Below are 6,093 nucleotides of genomic sequence, written 5' to 3'. Positions count from 1 at the left end.
CAAATCACTTGGCAGGATCACTAGGGGGCAGGCTGGGCCTGTGCTACTCTGGGTGGGGGGTGGGGGGAAATAAACTTTCGTCTTCAACTTGGTGGGTTCACCATTAAAGCTATCAGTCCCTCTGGTCTCTCTCACCCCAATTTCTGTATGAAAATTGAGCTATATCTATACAGCTATACAGACATGCAGGTGTTTAATAATACAAATGTTCACCATGAGTCCATCCAAATAGCAGTACTGAATTCTCTCCTGACTGATGCACTTTCTCTCGCTAGTACATGAATTTGTCTCTATTTTCACCGCTTCTCTCAATCTACCCTACAGGTAGTTCTTGACTTATCACCACAACTGATCCCAGCATTTATGTCGCTAAGCAAGAGAGGTGTTGAGTGAGTTTTGCCCCATTTTTATGATCTTTGTTGTCACACTTATTAAGTGAGTCACTACTGTTGTTAAGTTAGTAATACTGTTGTTCAGTGGATCTGGCTTCCCCATTGACTTAACTTGTCAGGAGATCACAAAAGGGGATCATATGAGTCCAGGACATTGCAACTATCATAAGTATGAGCCAGTTGCCAAACGTCCAAATTTTGATCAAGTGCCCATAGGGATGCTGTAATGGTTGTGTGAAAAATGGTCATAAGTCACTTTTTTCAGTGCTATAACTTCAGACTGTCACTAAATGAATGATTGTAAGTCCAGGACTACCTGTATTTTGTCCTGATTATTTTCACTAAGAGAAATCTGCTCATGCTTTGTCCATGGTTTTCCCACTTAGTCAATTTTTTCTTATGCTGAAGAATCTCCCTTGCCTTAATGATCTCCAATTTTATTCATCTGAAGTTCTTGCCAATATGAACAATCCCCCCCTCAGGCCAGACCTGACTGTATATTTGATCCAGATCAACAATGTACAGGAAACATTAATCAGTATTAAACTTAAAGTTTAGAAATGTAAATTTAAACATGTAAATGTTCTCTATCCATTTGAGTATTTTGTCTGAGCATGTTTGTGGATTTGAGCCAGTTGTAATCAAAATGAAGTGAAATGAAGATTTGCTGCAGCCTAAAGAGAAAAAACATGAATGATGCCACCTTCCATTCCTCAAGTATGAAGTATTCAATTCATTTAAGGTGAATTCATTAGAGCTGTGTAGTTTTCAGATCCGATTCCAAAAAGATGATTCAAGATCCCTAGTGAACTCTGCTTTAGGCATGGAGAGGAAGACTTCTGTAGCCAACTGTGGAAGGAAACAGAAGCAGTATTTTATTTGTCCTCAGGTAAACTTATTTTGTTCCTTTTTCTCTAGCCCAGGGGTTGTTTCCAGTTCAGTTTATAAAGATTAATCATGACGCAGATTCCAGTGTTTTCTCTGGGATTCATGTTCAATTGATCTGACATGGCCTTGTAACTCTTCCATTCAGAGCTAGAATTTCATCTCCCTCAATCAAGCAGGAGAAGTATGCTATAAACCCTGTCAGTCAAAGAATTTCAGCTGGTAGGATCTAAGAAGAGAGCCTCCTCTACCACTGCCATTGCTTGGATCCTTCCTAATCTCCCCTTCAAAAAACAGGGAGCAGAGCCATCAAATAACCAGCTTTGGTGGAAAAAATCAGCTGATCATTGGGAGGAAAAAATGTCCTGTCTGTTCAGCATATCCTCTTGAGTGAGAAGCCTCTCTGAAATTATTATTTCAACCTAAGTGGGATTGGGTCTCTTAAGCATTAGTTCTTAGTGTCTATATATAATTTTATATATTATTTTCTTCTGAATTACCAGCCAGCCTGTAACCATATTGTTTGAGAATTTGTAGAACTGGAGTTCCAACACATTTTAGGGATGCCGGTTTGGAAAATGTTGGCATTTTTTTTTTCTTGACTCCATTCTATATTTTCCCCCAACTGCCTGCCTCATTTAATATAAATTCCTATCATCTTGGTCATATATACAACGAAGTTACTAATGTAGTCCTTCATAATCACTAGTTCTTCCCTGTTTGCATCAGCCTACATAGCCATCTCCGTTTAGGTGCATGACTTCTAAATGAATCCATTGTTACTCATGAGGACTTAGGTTTCATTCTTTTTCTTCACAACCTATTTGATGCCAAATTTTAAGTATGTCCACAAGTGCTTTTTGTGATTTTTATCTTCTTTAATGTACTTTAATCTCTCCTTGTTATCACAAAGTTGTGTTCCCTCTTCCGAGAGGCATCTCAGATGCCCTCAAGATGGAGACGCACAATCTTCTTTCCAAGAAACCAAGTTCTTTATATCTTTTCTTAAGCCATCCTTGCCTTGTAATCCTCTTTTCCATTCCCAACAGTGTATCAGAAGCACCTCCCACAACCAATTCAATCTTTCTGATAAAATTAAAAATAATTTTCCACTTCTGAACTGAGAAAGAGCTATTTAAGTGCATTGATAGAAAGGGGCAGGACAAGATCGGTTTTCAATAAGTTTTAGCTGCTTCTAGATTATTTGGCTAATTTCTGGAGAAGCATGCTGTATTCTGCCCATACCTAGTCAAAATCTGATAGAATGTACTTACTTCTCTCATTTACCCATCCCTGTCTTTCCCCTTCTATTTAATTTCCCAATTGCATTACATGAATCTGAAAATCTGAAGCATACAACTATATTTCTGCTAAATGCTCCAAGTTAAATGTCTCTGACTTGCAGAATTCCATCATAAAATGATTCTGTTCCATTATTTATATATTGTCTGTAAATATATCTCCCTTCCAAAATGGCTGAGACAAATCTTTCTCTATACTTATATGCAGTAATCTAGGAAAACTGTTTCCATATAAATAAATAACTCCTGTACCTTTACAGAAATAAAAAAAACCCCTCCAAACTTTGTTCTTTTTACTCTAGGAAAAAATGAGAGACACTTTAACACGATTCCTCCTTCAACCATTCTCAAGACAATTCGTCCACACTATTCTGAATATTTTCCTAACTATTCAGATGTGAACGTACTATTCACATGGGCGTGTTTAAAAATCTGTAAATTTATAAAATACACAGAAAACCTCCTGCCAATTAGCTTTGGTATTTCTGGCTAATAACTAAGTACATAAAACCTACCAGCCAATCAGTGCTTTGTAACTGATCATTAACTATGTGTCTCATTTCACCACTCAGGTCCACACCTAAACATGCAAACGTCTCCTTTTCTATAAATATAAAAGGTAATAAATCACTTGGAGTTTCTCATGTGCAAAATGTTCCATTGTAGGGACAGGATTTTCTGGGAAACTATTCCATTTTAATTCTAGTTCCCATTGATCTAGCCCAGTAGTTCTCAACCTTTTTAATGCTGTGACCCCAACTGGTTGTAAGTCGAGGACTACCCAACCGGTCGTAAGTTGAGGACTATCCAACCGACCATAAGTCAAGGACTTTCCCTACCCGGGAGCGCCGCGCATGTGTGGTGCCACCCCCTGCGCCGGCCGAGGCGTAGCTGGCAAGCGGCAGAGACAGCGCAGGCCGACCACCAGCTGGGCCACCAGCTGGCCTAGCCCAAGGGAGGTAAGGCACCCGCCGGGCCCTACGCATGCCAGCAACCTTCCCTGCGCCCGCCGGCCTCCCACCTCCCACCCCTGGCCCTCTTTTACTTACATTTTTAGTAGTTGCTCAGCAGGGAGGGATGGAAACTTCCAGACAGCTTGCCTTCGCTGCAGACAACTTGCAGCACCATTTGCAGAATGGGACTTTTGTCAGGCTCAGCAGGGCAGAGACAGTCTGGACAATTCCTATTGGCTTTCAAAAGCCAATAGAATAAAAGGGAGTAGCACAGCTAAGGAAAAGGGGGAAAAAATGGCGGACTGCGTTGTTTGGCGACCCCCGTGAAATGGTCGTTCGACCCCAAATGGGGTCCCGACCCACAGGTTGAGAACCGCTGATCTAACCATTCTATGGGTGGTCCTGGCTGTTTTATTTTTAATGTTAAACAGGAGGTGATTTGATCAGTTAGACATGTTCCAGCTTCCAAATAGAACATTTTGCATGGTGGCAAAGCTTTTCCTTTCTGATGCTGACAGTTCTGTATGTGGGCTTCTTTCCCTAATCATGGCAGCACCCAGGTGATTCCTAGGAGAAGGAAAGTGACATGAATAAGGAATTTCTTCTAATAAGAACAAAGAGTCCCACTTCAAACTCATTGTCACTTTCAAAACAGCATTTTAAATAACCAAATTATCCTGTTTTAGATAAATTGAATGGAAGCCCATCTCCCTAGAGAAGGCTCTAATGCTGGGAAAGATGAAAAGAAAGAGAAGATGATATCCAGCAGCAAGGTTGATAGACTGAGTTACAGTGGCAATGAGTGCACTTTTGGACAACCTGAAAGACCAGGTTAGGATTGTCATGGAAAAAATCAACGAAGTTGCTAAGAGTCGACAATGACTTGATGGCTCATATTCAGTCAACCATAATTGCAAAACTGTGGCTATGTCATATGATGGAGGGAGGGGGGCGAATCACTTTGTATGAGTATCAACCTGCACCTTCATCTACACAAAACGGAGGTAGATACATCAAAGAACTAACGTTTTTCTAACAGGTAGTATTTGGACATTTCAGGATGTATTTGTTTTTTTAAAAAAAAATGTGAGTTTGTGTGTGTGCATATGTACATGCTGTGTACAAAGCTTTCATCCACTAGGATTATAAAGGAATTGTTTTTCAGATCATACTGGAAGCTCATTCGGATATTGTTCCTGGCAGATTCTATGAACAAAATCTACATGTGTCTTTTCTGTTAAAACAAATCTGACTTTTTAAAATGTATCTTGCCCTTTTCATACCTTTGACAATAAAAAAAAATATCATACATACTTAGAGCAATGTGAGCCAATTAGCAGAGAGACTGTCTCTTCTGATGGCCTGTGGAGCAACATAATAGGCCCAAAGAAGTGAAACACAGGCTGGTTATTAAAGAATGATGACAATGTCCAGATTGCCAATGCTAAACCATGGCTAATATAGATGAGATTGCAGAAAAGTCATACTCCATCTTTGATATTGCTTCTGCAGTTTATCTCTCTTTGGTTAGCTTTATATACAAAATAAACATCAAGAGACCCAAGCTACTATACTCAATATAGTGCCACAGTCCTGACAAATAAATCTATTTGTATTTAATACATGTTTTTAAAGAATATGTAAAAATCACCGTAATTTAGTGGATAAGGAGTTGGCCTAGGACTGGAGAGATCCAAGGTCTAGGCCAAGGCTTTTCAACCAGTGGTACGGGTACCACCTGTGGTACATTGGTACCTGGAAAGTGGTATGCGGCCATCCTAGAAAAGTGGTAGCAGGGGAGGGGAATGAGCTGAACCAGTGGCAGCATTGCACAAGCCTGAGCGAGAGATGGCTGGAGCTGCAGGGCTGTCAGGGCTCAGTAGAAGTGCCAGGATCAGCGCTTCTTCAGGGCTGTCAGGGCTCAGTGGAAGTGCCAGGATCAGCACCAGGCTCCAGCTGGAGCTCAGCACTGGTCCTGGCACTTCTGCTGGGCCCAGAAGAAGCACCGATCAGCTGGAATGTTGCAACATCTCCAGAGTCTTGTCATTTACATTCAGATGCTTGGCAACTGATTCATATTTATGATGGTCACAGTGTCCCATGGTCATGTGAAGTGACCAAAACTTGCTGCAAGCACCCAGCAGACAGGAGGAATAAAAACCAACCCCCCCCCCGCATCCCCACTGCCAATCCTCAACAGAAATGCTCACAACAATGAAAACCTCAGACAGGAGGAAGAGCACCGCCGGGTGGGCGGGCAAGTGTCTTGCTCGGCTGTGGCTTGGAGGGTCTTTTTCTAGTGCAGTGGTTCTCAACCTTTTTAATGCCGCGACCCCCAACCGGTCATAAGTCGAGGACTACTCAACAGGTCATAAGTCGAGGACTACTCAACTGGTGCAGCACCGTTTGCAGAATGGGACTTTTGGCGGGCTCAGCAGGGCAGAGACAGCCTGGACAATTCCTACTGGCTTTTGAAAGCCAATAGAATTAGATTCTATTCAAGAGAGTCTATTCTATTGGCTTTCAAAAGCCAATAGAATAAAAGGGAGTAGCACAGATAAG

This window comes from Crotalus tigris, unplaced genomic scaffold, assembly GCF_016545835.1.
Source record: "Crotalus tigris isolate CLP2741 ecotype Arizona unplaced genomic scaffold, ASM1654583v1 scf7180000017946.1269602, whole genome shotgun sequence".
Classification (NCBI taxonomy): Eukaryota; Metazoa; Chordata; class Lepidosauria; order Squamata; family Viperidae; genus Crotalus; species Crotalus tigris.
The sequence above is the reverse complement of the archived record's forward strand: the minus strand, read 5'-3'. Positions refer to the sequence as shown.